The sequence below is a fragment of the Pinus tabuliformis genome, chromosome 7, assembly GCF_031772625.1.
Source record: "Pinus tabuliformis cultivar Carrire ecotype Pingquan chromosome 7, CPIR1, whole genome shotgun sequence".
Classification (NCBI taxonomy): Eukaryota; Viridiplantae; Streptophyta; class Pinopsida; order Pinales; family Pinaceae; genus Pinus; species Pinus tabuliformis.
The window spans coordinates 795,888,886-795,906,938 of NC_142293.1; positions in this window are offsets into that span (position 1 = coordinate 795,888,886).

The window sequence follows — 18,053 nt, forward strand, 5'->3', positions numbered from 1 at the left end:
AATTATGTGACTTCAGTGATCACATATCTACTTTAGCATCATTGATTAGTTCTTCTATATGTGATATTGTGACATGGCCTTCATATATACTTTTGCAGCTATGATCAAATGATCCACTATGTGTTTCTTAGTTTCCTTTGTGCTTGTATACATATTGGATCCACTCTACACTTGATATGTGAACACTATTTACTATCTCTGAGCATGGGTATGCCCGCATCAGATATGATATTTCTTTTTGATCTCTTCCACTTGTTTGGTAGGTTGGAATCTAGTGATCTCCTTCGAAGTCCTCACATGATAATTTCTATACAATTAATACATTTCGGCCATCATGTACCCCTTCTGACCTCATATGTTAGGGAGAATTTGTTATAGCATCATTTACCACCTTTATATACTTAATGATCTAAGTCATGGCCTTGGGCAACCCTTTCCCTTCATACTTGGTCCAATTATTAAAAAACATTATTTTAAATTCTATACACAGCTCTGCCATTCAAAAACTACATGCACATGCATGTCCAACCATAACCAACCCATGCATATGATTTAAGATATGAAAAAAATATAAAATCCCTATTTTTTGGGTGCATCTTACGGGTTACGCTGGAACCCTACCTACAGGAACCCGTGGCCTAACTATATCCCAACTGAAAAAATTGTTTTGAGGTGATATAAATAAATACACCTCATGGGGAAGGCCTAAAGGGAGAGAAAATATAGGATATTGCCATTATATCTAACTGATCCGGATTTAAACAGGAACGCAACAAATTACAGAGATAACCATATACATAAAGATGCAGCGGAAATAATACTTCATTTCATTAATGGAAAATACTGAAATATGCTTACAAACAGAAATGGAAATAAACTAGCTAGGGCGATGGTAGCTTATCTCTGAGAAGAGATGTGATGGCTACATGCCTCTGAACTGTGTTACAATGAGGCTCGAAGGCCTATTTATTGTTGAGAAACAATGGAAAACCCTTAACATTCCAAAACCTAACCCTAGGAGCTGAAACGCCAAACTGTGGGCCCCGTTTGGGTAAATTGGTACATCAACTTCCCAGGGTCGTAACTTTGGCATACGATCTCCGTTTGACGCGTACAATAGCTCGTTAGAAAGATCTATCCGAGCACTACCACTTTGGGAAGGGCAACATCGGTCCATGGACCCATGTTGCCCCCAGATTTCCCAAAAAACGTCGTTTAGGGCCTCAAAACGGCTCCAGAAGTTCAGGACCCGAAAAACTGCTAAAAATAGTAAGTTGTGCTACAATTAAGGAAACTGAAAATGCTGAGAAAGACAATGGTGGGGGTCCAGGTGGACTTGGCAGGTGGCCACCAATATCCACCTGGATCATTCCTCCCCCCTTAGGAAGCAATGGTCCCCATTGCGTTGAGCTCCTCCATGAGATTAGGAAACTTCTGCTGAACTTGTTCCCTGGTGAGCCACTTGCCCTGCTGAAGGAGTTGGCCCGCTTTGACAACTCAATACAGTTGGATATTCTGTTGGCGAGTGTTCTTGATCTGTGTGTCCATGATCCGATCAGTTGCAACTTGTTCCATGCAATCTGGATTTAATTCTGTGGGTTTGAGCTGTTCTGCAATGTCGGATGTGTCTAGCAATGGTGGAAAGTATGGCCGAAGGCGGTCCACATTAAATACTGGGTGCAGGCCAAGGAATGGGGGAATGCTGAGCTCAAATGCATTGTCTCCCATAGCCTTAGTAATGGTGTAAGGACCATATCGGAGTGGTCTCAATTTTCGATAGGCTCCAGTAAGGCGTTCCTTTTGCAAATGCAACCAGACTTTGTCGCCCACCTGAAACTTGTGTGGCACCCGATGTTGATCATGTCGCTGCTTGTACTTGGCATTTGATTTCTCAAGAATGTCATGGACCTGCTGGCGAATATGTTGGATGCGCTCAATGAAGCTGGTGGCCTTATCTGTTTCGGACTGGACATGAGCTGAATTCATGTGAGTAGCTGCAAGTGGCATGGCCACATCAATGGGGCATAGTGGCTGGAATCCCAAACCCACCTGAAAAGGGCTATGGCCAGTGGAGCTGTGAAGAGCTCGGTTGTAGCTGTGCTGAACGTAGGGGAGGCTCTCGTCCCATGTGCGTGGATGCTTTGAGTTATACATGCGCAGAATGTGCACAATCATCCTATTGACAACCTCTGTCTGGCCATCAGTTTGAGGATGGAAGGCTGTGGACTTCGTGAGTTTGGTGTCCAGCATTGACCAGAGACTGGACCAAAAGGTGCTGAGAAACCGACTGTCCCGATCTGAGATGATAGACTGTGGGATCCCAAAGTGCACCCACACTCGTTCAAAGAAGAGTTTAGCAGTGGCTTCTGTTGTGATATTCTTCTTGCAGGCCATCATAATGGCCATCTTTGAGAACCTGTCGACGACCACAAAAACACAGTCATTTCCATGCTTAGTGGAAGGAAGGCCTGACATGTAATCCATGGAGATGGATTCCCAAGGTCGACTAGGGGTAGGCAACGGGGTATAGAGGCCTTGCTTCTTAATGGTCGGTTTGGCAATGGCACAGGCAGTACATGATCGGATGTACTTCCCAACATCCTGTCAAAGATTCGGCCAATAGAAATAGTTTTGCAGTACTGCCACTGTTTTCTCGACCCCGAAATGCCCGGCAACCCGACTGTAGTGTGCTTCCCAAATCATCTTGGCACGCTCACTTGAAGGAACACAGAGGTGACCGAGGTGGCATAATAGGGCATCCTGGAGGTGAAAATCTGCAACCTGCCGACCCTCCAAGAGTGTCTGGTATGTGTGGCCGAATTCTGGGTCGCTTTTGTAGAGAAGTGGCCAATCAGAAGTCTCGTGCCCGCAAGAGTTGAGCACGGTGGTTAGCGCCATGATCGGTGGTCGACTGAGGCAATCTGCAACATTATTGGTGCTGCCCTTTTTATACTTGATATTCAAGTGAAACTGTTGCAGGTATGTAGACCACTTCTGATGGCAATCATTCTGCAATTTCCCTTGGGTCTGTATGAACTGCAGAGGTCGGTGGTCTGTGTGGATGACCGTTTCATTCCCCAAAATGTAATGCTTCCATTGTCGGCAGGCCTGTACAATGGAATACATCTCTTTATCATAAGTGGGGTACTTCCGGACTGTGTCTGAAAGTGTTTCACTGTGATATGCCACTGGATGTCCATGTTGAGTAAGGACTGCCCCAATAGCATAGTCAGAGGCATCTGTCTCGACCTCAAATGGTTGTTGTAAATCTGGTAACGCGAGCACTGGTGCTGTGCAGAGGCGATCCTTCAACTCCCTGAATGCCTTCTGTTGAGATTCAGACCAAAAGAATTTTTCTTTCGCCCCGCCCTTGGTGACTTGACTCAAGGGCCAAGAAATATGAGAAAATCCCAACACAAACCTGCGGTAGAAGTTGGCAAGACCTAGAAAGCTGCGGAGCTCTGTTAGAGTGGTTGGAGAGGGCCAATCCCGAATGACTTGGACCTTGGCTGGATCGACATGCACCCCCTGTTCATCAATGATGTATCCCAGATACTGAACCTCGGTCATGCCAAAAGTGCATTTCTCCAAATTTGCGCATAGCTTGTGTTGCCGTAGTGTTTGGAGAACCTGTCGGATGTGGTGGAGGTGCTCTTCCCAACTCTGGCTGAAGATCAGAATGTCATCCAAGTATACTACTACAAAGGAGTTGGTGAATGGCCGCAAGATGTCATCCATTAGCCTCATAAAGGTTGCAGGAGCATTCGTCAATCCGAAAGGCATGACCAACCATTCGAAGAGGCCCTCCTTCGATTTGAAGGCAGTCTTCCACACATCTGAGGGTTCAATTGGTACCTGGTGATATCCTGACTTCAGATCGATCTTGCTGAAATATTTCGCCCCCTTTAGTTGGTCTAGGAGGTCATCAATCCGCGGGATCGGGTACCTATTACGAACAGTGATCTTGTTCAGCGCCCGATAGTCAATACAGAGTCTCCACGTCCCATCCTTCTTCTGTACCAACACTATCGGGCTTCCACAGGGCGAAGAACTCGGACGGATGTGACCTTTCTGCAGGCGCTCCTGAATCTGCCTCTTGATTTCATTGTTCTCCAGAATGGAGCGCCGATAAATTGGTCCATTGGGTAGCGACGCACCTGGGGTCAGATCGATGGAGTGCTTGACTTGACAGTGCAGAGGAACCCCTGCCGGGGAGGTGAAGATGTCTTCGTACTCCTCCACAATCTTGTCCATCTGTAGCTGCCGTGTAGAGGGACCCCGTTTGGAGGCCGCGGCCACTGTCTTCTTCTTCCCTTGAGGGCGTATCATCAGGAAAACAAATTTCCTGGTTTTGGAAATGATCTTACTGCATTGTTTTGCAGTAATCAAAGAGATGGCGGCAGGTGGTGCTACCTCTGGTATCCTGAACAACTTATTTCCCAATGTAATAATAACAGCACGGGGCCTTGATTCATACACAGCATGTCGCTTCCACAAGTATGGTTGTCCTAGTAATACATCACAAACTTCAAGGGGAGCAATGTCACACAATACCTCATCCGTGAAGGGCTTGATGTTGTATGGAAGGCGACACTGCTGGCTCACGCGAAGATCTCGCCCTTGGTGAAGCCACCCAATGGTGTATGGTTGTGGATGTGCTGTGGTCGATAAGCCCAACCGCTTCACGACCTCTGCCGAAATGAGGTTCTTTTGACTCCCGCTATCAACAATGAACTGTATCGGGGAGCCCTTTACCCACATCTGGGAGTGGAAGAGACGCTCCTCCTCCTCTGGATCTTCGGGTTCATTTTTCTGGATCTTTGCGGTAGCAACAGTGGCGCTGGGATCCGCATCAATGATCTGCTTCCCTTTTTCATACCCCTTATCGGGTTCTGACTCAGAGTCGGAACATGCATCTGATTCTGAAACCTTTAGCTCAGCCACCAGTGACTGCTTGGCCCGACACTCACTTGTGTTGTGAGTGGAGCTCTTATGGAACTCGCACCATTTTCCAGTGTCCTTTCTCGGCTTCGCGGCGTTGCTCTTTGCTTGCAGCTTCGGCTGGTTGTCTTGGGTTGTCCCGCCTTGGCTTTGTCCTTTGTTCTGTGGTTTAGGGGCACCTTTCCCCTGCTTTGGATTCGCAGATCCAAAGTCTCGCTTCTTTTGTTTAAACTTCTGCTCGACCTTGACGGCATACCGGTATGCTGCGCCGAGCGAGGGGATGTTTAGGAACTGTATTTCTTCCTGGATGTACTTGTGCAGGCAGCCACGATATTTGAGTATCAAATGTTGCTCCGAATCCTTGATACCCAACTTTGTGCGAAGGGTATGGAAAAGATTGGTGAACTCCGGCACGTCTTGGTCCCTTCCCTGCCGCAGCGTGGTCCACTTTATGTATTCATCCTCATAGCTTCCGACAGGGTAGTACTGCTCCTTGATGGCATCCCGGAACGAATCCCAGGTGGGTGCAGCTGAAAATAGTGAGCCAGTACTTTCATCCTTCTGCTCGCAGTAGGTTTCCCACCAGTCCTTGACGTGGGGGGCTGCTTTGAGAAGAGCAAAAACAATCTTTTCCCGACTCGAAAATTCATGAACAGAAAAATAACCCTCTAGCAGATTTAACCATTTATCTACGGCATCGGCGTCTATCTGACCCTCGAATATGGGGATTTCAAAATTAACTTGTACCTTAAAGGGTGTGGCGTTTCCATAGGAGCTGCTGGAAGCCGATGCGCCGCTTCTGGGTAGCCGCTGAAGGATCTGCGCAAAGCTGTCCATCATCGCGTTCCGTTGTCGCTCGAGCGCTTCTTCAAGCAAGATTTTGATGGGATCTCCTGCCCCCTCGTCTTTCTTCTCGTCCGCCATGGGAGGCCGTCGGGATTTGCGAGGCTGGTCTTGCAAAGGTTCAACCAGTTCAAGCCCTAACTCCTTATATCCCGACCTTGTTGGGGACATGCAAAGAAAAACAGAGAAAAAGCAGACCCCTCTGATACCACTGATCCGGATTTAAACAAGAACGCAACAAATTACAGAGATAACCATATACATAAAGATGCAGCGGAAATAATACTTCATTTCATTAATGGAAAATACTGAAATATGCTTACAAACAGAAATGGAAATAAACTAGCTAGGGCGATGGTAGCTTATCTCTGAGAAGAGATGTGATGGCTACATGCCTCTGAACTGTGTTACAATGAGGCTCGAAGGCCTATTTATTGTTGAGAAACAATGGAAAACCCTTAACATTCCAAAACCTAACCCTAGGAGCTGAAACGCCAAACTGTGGGTCCCGTTTGGGTAAATTGGTACATCAACTTCCCAGGGTCGTAACTTTGGCATACGATCTCCGTTTGACGCGTACAATAGCTCGTTAGAAAGATCTATCCGAGCACTACCACTTTGGGAAGGGCAACATCGGTCCATGGACCCATGTTGCCCCAGATTTCCCAAAAAACGTCGTTTAGGGCCTCAAAACGGCTCCAGAAGTTCAGGACCCGAAAAACTGCTAAAAATAGTAAGTTGTGCTACAATTAAGGAAACTGAAAATGCTGAGAAAGACAATGGTGGGGGTCCAGGTGGACTTGGCAGGTGGCCACCAATATCCACCTGGATCACTAACTTCTCCCTGATCAAGTCTGATTAATCCGTGTGCCTCCTTCACTCCCAGCTATTGGAAACCCATGTTTCCTTATTAAGATGTCCATCTCCTTTATATGGAATCCATGTGTATGCATTTGAAAGAAGATTTTTGAGGCTTGGGCTGGACGGATCTAGAGGAAGGTTTCACTTGGAGCCATGGATGAATCAGGTTGTATTCTTCCACATTCTTTTGCAGTCATCAATAAACAAGATTTATCTTGTTCATGATGTTATGATCTTAATGCTTTAATTCATGTTTTAATCTAACATATGTATGTTTCCATGTTTTATATGTATATGCTCATATGATCTAACATCTATATGATGAACATGCTTTGAACTACTACTAGTATATGTGCTTTTCTTGAATGAGTTGCAGGTTTTGAAGCATTCGAGGAAGTAGAGGGTTTGGACCCTACGAGAAAAAACTCAAATGTAGGAACTTCGGGTAATATCTATTTTTTCCACTTTAGTAGTTTAAGCATTAATACTGCTTATTTGTTTACTTCTTGTTGGTTTATGCCCTTTGCTCTGTTGGGTTGCGCAACCCATACCCTACGGTGTATTATTCCCCTAACAAATATATCCTTCCAAACATTTGTTCACTATCTAAGTTTTCCCACCACGTTGAGGATGATAATGTGAGAGATGAGCTAATTTAGTACCAAGACAAGAAAATAATTCCATCTAAAAATTTCTAGTGAAAATGGGATCTTCATCACTTACAATAATATTTGTGTTTCGGTGTAGATTTTGAATTTTTTCCATAAATGTAGTAGAAATTGTACTAACTTTAAAAGGAAGATATAAGGCACAAAACTATGCATACTTGGCCAATCTATCAACTACCACCATGATGAAACTATTTCCTTCAGACTTGGGTAAAACATGTAATAAAATCCATCGAGACCTCCTCCCAACACTCACTTGGAATAGCTAAAGGTTGTAACAAGCCCAATGTCTTAATCGCCTCAACTTTAGTTTGTTGGCAAACCAAACATTCCAACACAAAATTCTAAATATTATTTAAGGCCATCCCAAAAATATTCCTTCTTGACCTTGTCGTAAGTTTTTAAAAATCCTGAGTTCCCTCCTAAGGGGGAGGTGTGCAATTTCAAAAGAATCTTTTAATTGAGTTGGGAATTCTTGTAGAGATATAGGTGATCTTTGTACCATAATGAATAATATATCCAGATAAATGTATTATATGTATTGGGATCTTGCTACAACTTTTGAATGAGTGTCCACACCTCTTCATAATTCTTCCATTCATCCCTTGCTTCATTTATCTAATCAGGTTGGATAATAGAAATGACACTAAGAAATTCTGCCACTTCCTCATCCTTTCTTGAGAGTGCATCTGCAACAACATATTACTTGCATATTTTGTACATGATTTCAAAGTCATAACCCAACATCTTGGTGACCCATTTTTGTTTCTCTTCTAAAGATAATCTTTGTTCCAAAAAGTATTTATGACTAACGTGAACTGTTTTTCCCTTGAAGTGTCTTCCCATTAGGTAAGGTCGATATTTCTTTTGTCCATGTAGTATTTGCAACATTTCCTTCTCATAAATAGGCTTGTGTAAATACTTTCCCTTGATTGGATGACTTTCAAAATAGATGAGTCTTCCCTCTTGCATTAAAACAAAACCAATTCCATTTGTTGAGGCATCACATTCCACAATAAAGGTTTTTCGGAAGTCTAGTTTTGCTAATATCGGTTCTTGACACATTGCCTCTATAAGATGTTCAAAGGATTTAGTTGCTTATCGAGCCCAAGAAAGTTCATCATTCTTCTGTAATGTTGTTAGAGGCACTCCTATTCTCCAATAATTCTTAAGAAACTTGGGATAATACCCTGTCAACCTGAGAAATCCTCGAAGATGCTTTAGGGTTGGGTATTTTCCATTCCTTAATGGATTTAATTTTGTTTGGGTCTACCTTAACAGCCTCATGAGATACAATATGACCCAAATATTACACCTCCTATAGTCCAAAGAAACATTTTGAGGTTTTTGCATATAACTTCTTCTCCTCCAATAGTTTGAGCACTCTGTCAACATGTTGAACATGATCCTTCCAAGACTTGTTGTATATTAGTATATCATAAAAAAATACTAACACAAGTTTTCTAAGGAAGGGTTTGAAAATAGAATTCATCAAACCTTGAAATGTGGAAGGTGAATTAGTAAGGACAAAAGGTAATGACCAAAAATTCATAATGAACTTAAAGAGTTCTCAATGTCGTTTTTGGAATGTCTTAATTCTTCATTATAATTTGATGATATCTTGAATGAAGATACAACTTGCTGAAGTAAATTTCTCCATGTAATTCATCAAATAATTGATTAATTACGGGAATGGGAAATTCATATTTTATAGTGATCTTGTTGAGCTCTCAATAATATGGAAATATACACCATGATCCATCCTTCTTGTGCACCAACACTACTAGAGCAGAGAAATAACTTTGACTAGGTTGAATTATACCAACTTCTAGCATTTTTGGAACCATACGTTCAATTTCACTCTTTTGTGCATAGGGATATTGTTAGCTTTGCTATAAGATGATTTTTTTTCTAAATAACAGAACAAGTTTGGCTGTGTGTTATGCTCAAAAGGGAGCCCGCAGCATTCCATCTCCTCCTTCATTTTTCCTACACTCTTATAACTCCCGCTACCCCTGTTTTCCTCTGTTTTTCCACCAAAACCCTGTGTAAGCCCCTATTCCATCTATCCCCTCAGCGCTAAAGTTTAAACCCATACGACTATATTCACGTGACCGTGCACCATAACCCACCATTTCCCTATCAAATCAGTCATAAACATGTGCATTTAGTCCACGTCATATGATCAACCCCCCACCATGATCCGATGGCATTCGCGCTTATCGCTCTCATAACCTGCACGCTCGTTAACCAGCAGGGAAAGTGGTTTCCCGCCGATCCCATCCGCCATGCGTCGCTGTTATATTGGATCACGCGGTTGTGTACATTTACCGCTTCCCTCCCATAAGCGATGCGAGCAATACCGCCCGTCGCCGAAACCACCTCTCCCGCTCACTAACCCTCGCGCAGCTTCGTTGCCCGACTACCATTGGATCTCCCTGCCCGAGATCGAACGACCCATGATTTCCCGGCCTCATATCTCCTGATATCTTCCGCAAATCGATCCCCGCCATCGATCACTATGATCCAACGGTTGATGTTCCTCCTCCGTCCACTCGTACACCTGCCATGAAGTCTTTGCCACATTTGACTGGCCTGTGCTTCTGAAGGACAATGGCAGCCATCTACCAGTACCCTGTGCAGTTATTCTTCAACAACTGAATTCAAGAGCACTATGGCCAAAAAGCAAGAAGGACGTGCCTTGAGCGGTTAAACACACTTATCAGTAATGGAGCCTATGTCATATTATACTCCGCTTGTGCAGGAAGGATGGCCGAGCAACAGAGAATGTCAAATTAATTTATTGAAGCAACAGATTATATCAAAGATACATATCAGAGAGTTAAGGTGGTTAGTGGTCCATTATGACCCCTCCATGCATAGGATAGTAGAGAATTTTTGTAAACAAACTCTTTATATACCAAAAGACAAGATGTAATGGGGTTGATGGTTGTTGTTTTGATCTAAGGTTCAACTTCTAGAGACTATAACTACTGTGATACCTGCAACATCTGGTCTTCATTTTCAGCTAATATAAGCTTCTTTTGCTGTTAATTGCTCCCTTTCTATTTCTACTCTGTTTTAGTCTGCGCCTGTTATGCATTTTTCATGTGCTCTTGATATTTAGCATTTGAGGGGCTGTCATCCCACCTCTATGTTAGAATCTAGTATGTATCATTGAATGTGTATGCAGGTTTTTGTTATCTTAGTGCCAGAGAGATGTCATCATGTCTGTGCATTAGGAAATAGATTTGCAGACCTTCTTACTGGTTGCAGCCGGCCATCACATGGTCTTGTGCATCTGCTGGTGTGGTCAGTATTCTCCATGTTCACTTAATCCTCCAACTGTGAGTAATTGGTGGCCTAAAGCCTTGTAGTCTAGGGGTGTTCACCCATGTTGGGGTTAAGCATAGTAGAAGTCGTTATCTGGCTTGAATATACATCATTCATTCCACTCATCCATTTCCAACATTTTGTTGAGTTTGTAATGTTCCTAAGCATCTTTGAGATACAACCTAGGAGAGTTTCTTGGGGTGATAACATTAATTGGTGTCGTTGCCAGGGAGAGGAGATTGAAGCTCAGCTTCCCTGGGAGAATGACACAATTCTAGATTTTGATGACAGACAAGGTTTGGGCACATTTTTGGTTGTGATCATCTATCTAGCGACTCTGCTGAAGGAAGACCAACCTTTGGCGACTCCACATTGCAGTTCTGGCACAGTTTGTGAGGCATACTCGAAGAAATCCTCAGAAATCACCAGCTGAACCAGTGCCTAACCTTGAGAGTATTGTTAAACCAAAGAAAACATCACAGAAAGGAGCATCAAGATCAGGTAAGCCTAAGAAGTCTTATGTATCTCTGCAAGAGAAGATTATAGTTGAGAATATACAATTTAAAGGTATTGAGCCTGGTACTGCTACTGAGAAACTTCCTTCAGAGATTCATACAGCTCCTTGTCCATCTAGTTCCCCTTTGAATCTCAGTCCAAAGAAATCTTCCCATACATTCAATAAAATACCTTTGTCTCTATCATCCATTTCATTGTTTCATATTGCTCAATCTACCAGTGTCCTTCCACATAGCCCAGTCATGGCAGGACAGCAAGCACCTACGGAGATAGAAAGAATTTTAGCTGCTAGGTATGGGCCTTTAGTTTTGCTTGTTCCTTTAAATGCTATGCCAGCAGGAGAATATCAAAATATATGCCTAATTTCAGTAGCACAGAGGGAGTAACAGCTGAAGAACACCTTGAGACTTATTATAGTTATGCTGATAACTTAGATATAAGTGAAAATGATGTTTGGATGAGTGTTTTTGTCCAAAGCCTTGATGGAGAGGCCAGAAAGTGGTTAAGAGAACTATCCCCTAGATTTATTGTTGATATTGAAGCATTAGATGAAGCTTTTTTGAAGCACTGGGGAGATAAAAAGGACTTGATATATTATCATACTAAGTTTGGTAACCTAAAAAGAGAAAATGGGGAATCATTGCCTGATTTTAATAAAAGATTCAATCGTATGTATAGTAAGATACCAACTGAGGTAAAGCCTACCCCCACCTCTGCCAAACTCACTTATGCCAATGCTTTTGACTCGGATTTCTACCTATTATTGATAGAAAGAAGATGTGCCACTCTAGCTGACATGCAGGATGCAACAATAGAGGTGGAATCCAATATTATGGCTGCAGAAAAGCTAAAAAGTCATGCTGATAGGAGGAGGCAGAGAGGTCAGGCTTCTACTTCCTCTACATCATCTTCTAATCCCAAATTTGATAAAATGACTAAGATGATAGAGTCATTGGCTGTTGAACTATCCCAACTGAAGGTTGAGCAGAATTCAGGAAAGGCAAGGCAGCATAACACATTTGCTCCAAGAAATCCCAATCCATTCAAAAGAGCAAATGAAAAGTTGCAAATCATTCAAAGGGGTAAAGAAACAAATGAAGAACAAAAGGTTAAAGCTCCCTTCCATAATGTAGTCATGGAGGAGGAACAATTTGAAGATGAGGATGAAATTCCCTGCATGGAAGATAAAGGCAGTGGTGCCTTTTAAACATTGGCTGCATACGAAGAATCTTTGCTGCAGAAAAAAGTCAGTCAGGAGTGGGACAGAGATGCTGTTATGTAAACTGTTGAACAACAAAGATATAACCTGAGGTCGAATGCAAAAAATTTCAAGGAGAATCCTGCCCAAAGAACTGCTATCCAAACAGAGTCACAAAATATCAGTCAGAGAAGACCAGCAGCCGACCCAGTCATCCTCAAAGCACCAGTTCAAGAGGTAAGAGGTTCTGACAAGTTGCCTTCCTCTTTCAGCTTTGAGTCAGAAGTCCAGAAATTAAAAATATCTGTGCCCCTAGTAGAGTTGGTAAAGAGTGAAGTTTTTAGAAAGCCTATCCTTGAAGCTCTTGAGCTGGAAACCACACAAACATCCACTGAGTCTGTCAATTTACAAGATGATAAGCCTATTGTTGTGCTTAGCCCCATGATTGAACACGTTGATAATAATTCTCCATCATTTTATGTCTCCTTGACCATTCATGACAAAATCCTCCACAATTGCCTACTAGACACAGGGGCTAGCCACAATCTGATGCCAAAACCTGTCATGGAAGAGTTAGGCCTTGATATTACTAGACCATATCATGATTTACTCTCTTTTGGTTCAAGGAAAGTGAAATGCCTAGGATTGATTAAAGATCTGGCCATTACCCTAACTCAGTTGCCCATGAACAGAATGATGATGGATATTGTGGTAGCAGATGTCCCTCTTAAGTTTGGCATGCTGCTATCGAGAGGATGGATTAAGAGACTAGGTGGGACATTACAGAATGATCTATCTTATGCCACTGTTCCAGTTTTTGGAGGAGAAAACAAGAGATTGTACAGAGAAGCACAGTTGGCATACATCATCAGTGATGAAAAGAATCCATCCAATCATCCCATTTTTGCTCTGGACACTGATTTTGGAGCATGTATCCTCCAATTAGAAGAATCTCAGAAGGCCTCATTGCAACTCAAGAAACCAACAAGTCAGGACGAGAAAGAGCAAGAAAGTCAAGTTTGGGAGATGTTCTTTGACGGAGCATGTTCCAGGGAGACTGCAGGAGTAGGGGTGGTGCTAGTATCTCCAGAGCAAGAAAGAACATTTGTCTTTCAAGCTGGCCTTTCAAGTCACAAACAATATAGCAGAGTATGAGGCTTTGCTATTGGGCCTTAATGCAGCTAAAGACAAAGGAATCAGGAACATAAAGGTGTTTGGAGATGCTGATTTGATCATTCAGCAAGTAAATAGAACATTTCAAGAGAAGCACCCAAGGTTGAAAGAATACAAAGATGAAGTATGGAGACTCAAAGATTCTTTTGATAATTTTTGTATTTCATATATCCCTAGAGCCAAAAATCAGCTTGCTGATTCCCTTGCTGTGTCTGCTAGCATGTTTATTCCTCCCATGCCTCCCAGACTAGTATATGAAGTCCAAATGAAATACAAACCATCCTTTCCTGACAATGTCCACCATTGGAAAGTTTTTAAAGATGATGATAAATTAAATAGGTTCCTTCAAGTCATTGATGAATTTTCTGAAATGAAAATTGACCAAGAAAATGAAGCCTTGGAAGAAAACCCCCAATCCCAGCTTAGAAACAAAATTGGTAAAGATAGCATTGTCCAGTTTCCCAGCAATCATATACCTAAGGGTTTAATTCCTCTAGAAAGATTGTTTGACCGGAATGATGTGCCTTACAAGGCTGCCCAAAAAGAAGATCAATCTGCAGTCTGTAAGTATAATATAGGGAGTCCAGGTCAACCTAGATACATAAATTTTCCTTCCCATCTGTCTGCTGACCAAAGTACTGAATACTGCAATTTAATGAAGCAATTTGCTGATGTGTTTGCCTAGGAGTATAGTGACCTGAAAACCTATGATAAAAAGATTATTCAACATAAATTCCCTCTGGAGAAAGACACCATACCTTTCAAATAGAAGATGAGACCAATAAATCCTATGCTTCTTCCTCTGATTGAAAAAGAAATTAAAAAGTTGTTGGCTGCCAAGATCATAGTCCCTCTCAGATATTCAAAATGGGTAGCCAATTTGGTGGTGGTGAGGAAGAAAAGTGGAGAAATCAGACTGTGTGTTGATTTCAGAAACCTAAACAAATGCTCTAAGAAAGACAACTATCCTCTACCCAAGATGGAGCATTTGCTGCAGAAAGTCTCAGGCGCCAAAGTAATGTCTTTCTTGGATGGTTTTTCAGGGTTTAATCAGATTGTTGTACATCCAAATGACCAAGAGAAGATTGCATTAGCCACTACTTGGGGCACTTTTATGTATGCCAAGATGCCTTTTGGGTTGATGAATGCTAGAGCTACCTTTCAGAGAGCTATGGATATAGCATTTGTGGGAGAGAATGATAAATTTGTCCTTATCTACCTTGATGACATAATAGTATACTCCAGAAGCCATCAAAACCATTTGCAGCATTTGAAAAAAGTGTTCGTGAAATGTAGAAGGTTTGGGATTTCAGTCAATCCTAAAAAATCACAATTTGCTTTAGAAGAAGGCAAGCTATTAGGACATTTTGTTTCTGCTGCAGGTGTTCGAATTGACCCAAAAAGAGTAAAGGTAATACAGACTTTGTCTGTCCCGAGATCAAAGAAGGACATCCAGTCCTTTCTGGGAAAAATAAATTTCGTGAGGAGGTTTATACCAAATTTTGCAGAACTAGTGAAGCCTGTTACCTCCATGTTGAAGAAAGGGTCAAAGGTCAGATGGACTGATGCAGCACGAAAATCATTTGAGTCCATTAAGAAAGCTATTATGGAGGCTCCCAAATTAATAAGTCCGGATTACAGCAAGGAATTCCATATATTTTCATTTTCCTCTGAAGACACCATTGCAGCAGTTTTATTGCAAGCAGATGAAGAACGTTCAGAGCATCCGGTGGCATTTTTCAGCAAAAACTTAAGGGATGTTGAACTGAGGTATGACATTGTTGAAAACAAGCATATGCTCTTATCAAATCCTTGAAATCTTTCAGAGTTTATATCCTCTATTCCAAGATAATTGCATATGTACCCTCTGCTGCAATAAAAGATGTCTTGACACAACCTAATGCTGATGGAAGAAGGGCTAAATGGATTGCAAAACTAATTGAATTTAATATAGAACTGAAGCCCACTAAACTTGTCAGAGGTCAGGGCCTTGCCAGGTTGTTACCTGAAGAAAATTGCAGAACATTGGGCATACATTTCATGGGCACAATTGCAGAAAATGGTCAGGCAGAAGAAGAGGAAGTAGCTGAACCAGAGAAAAAGCAGTCAGTGGCAGAAAATCTAGCTTCTTGTGATTGGTATTTTGCAATAGTTAAATTCTTGCTGAAGCTAGAAATCCCTCCAGGCCTTACTCAAAGTCAAGCTAGAATGATAAAGCTTAGGGCAGCTAAATATTGCATTAATGAAAATCTGCTCTACTGGAGGGATCAAGCTGGAGTGCTTTTGAGGTGTCTGTACAAAGAACAGTCAATAGAAATTATGCAGCAATTTCATTCCAGCATGTGTGGAGGGCACAATTATTGGAAAACCGCTGCCCATAAGATTCTCAGAGCTGGGTATTACTGGCCCTCCTTATTTTCTGATATATTTTCATTTGTTAAATCTTGTGATAGGTGCCAAAGATTTGAAGGAAAATAGTATTTGAAGTCCCTACCCTTAAAACCAATACATGCAAAGGGACCTTTTCAACAGTGGGGCTTGGATTTCATTGGAGAGATCAATCCACATTCTAGTGGCCAGAATAGATGGATATTAGTAGCCACTTATTATTTTACTAAATGGATTGAAGAAATCCCTACCAGAAAGGTTGATCACAATGTGGTCATGATGTTTTTGACAGAGAATATCTTTACCAGATTTGGTTGTCCACATAAATTAGTCACAGACAATGCAGTAGCCTTTAGAGCAAAAGAATTGGTGGATTTTTGTGATTCAATGGGTATTAAACTGGTTCATTCCATGTCATATTATCCTCAAGGAAATGGTCTAGCAGAATCCTCTAATAAAAGTCTGAAAAGGATAATTAAGAAACTATTGGAAGACAACAAAAAGAATTAGGATTCCAAGCTCAAGTATGCACTGTGGGCTGATAGAGTGACCATTAAGAAATCCATAGGAAATTCTCCATTCAGGCTAGTATATGGCACTGAAGCTGTGTTTCCAATTCAGTTAATTCTCCCTATGGCAAAATTCCTTCAAGAAGAGCAGAACGAGAAAGAAGACATGGCAAAAAGGATCACTGATTTAGCAGAGGGACATCAGATTAGAGAACAGTTCGTTGAAAGGGCTGCAGCACATCAAAAAAAGATCAAGGAGGCTTTTGACAAAGGGAAAAAATCAGATAATTTTTAGGTTGGAGACTTGGTGCTGAAGTGGGATGCATTGAAAGAGAAGAAAGGCAATCATGGGAAGTTTGATGCTTTCTAGACAGGGCCATTTATCATTTCTCAGATTCAAGGGAACAACACCTTCATATTGAAAAGAATGGGAGGAGAGGCAGTTTTTGATGGCCCAACTAATGGGCGTTTTCTAAAAAATTATGTTGTTTAAGGTCTTTTGGCCTTAAAGTTGTAAATATTTTGATTTTATCAGTTTAGTGTAAGAAAAGTAGACTCCATGCCCAATGGAACAATATGAAATTTTGCTAATTTGTTTTCATGGGGAAGGAATTGATCTGCAGGTTCTTGAGACCTCACAGGGAGGATCTCATCCCCAGAAGGAGCCAGTGTTAGCTCTGCTATAAGATGAAGTTTTTTCTAAAGAACAGAACAGGTTTGGCCATGTGTTATGCTCAGAAGGGAGCCCGCAGCATTCTGTCTCCTCCTTCTCCTTCATTTTTCTTACACTCTTATAACTCCTGCTACCCCTATTTTCCACTGTTTTTCCACCAAAACCCTATGTAAGCCCCTGTTCCATCTATCCCCTCGGTGCTAAAGTTTAAACCCATACAACTATATTCATGTGACCCACACCATAACCCGCCATTTCCCTGTCACATCAGTCATAAACGTGTGCATTTAGTCCACGCCATCTGATCAACCCCCCGCCATGATCTGATAGCATTCACGCTTCCCTCTCCCGTAACCTGCACGCTCATTAACCAGCAGGGAAAGCAGTTTTCCACTGGTCCCATCCGCCATGCGTCGCTGTTATATTGGATCGTGTGGCCGTGTATGTTTACCGCTTCCCTCCCATAAGCGGTGCGGGGAATACTGCCCACCACCGAAACCACCTCCCCCTCTCGCTAACCCTCGCGTAGCTTCATTGCCCGACTACCGTTGGATCTCCTTGCTTGAGATCCAATGGCCCACGATCTCCTCGCCCTCATATCTCCCAATATCTTCTGTAAATCGATCCCCGCCATCGATCACTGCGATCCAATGGTTCATTTTCATCCTTTGTCCACTCGTACACCCGCCATGAAGTCTTTGCCACCTTTGACTGAGTCGTGCTTCGGAAGGATAATGGCGGCCATCTACCAGTACCCTGTGCAGTTATTCTTCAACAACTGAATTCAAGAGCACTATGGCCAGAAAGCAAGAAGGACGTGCCTTGAGTAGTTAAATGCACTTATCAATAATGGATTCTGTTTCATATTATACTCCACGTGTGCAGGAACGACAGTCGACAAACAGAGAATGTCAAATTAATTTATTGAAGCAACAGATTGTATCAGAGAC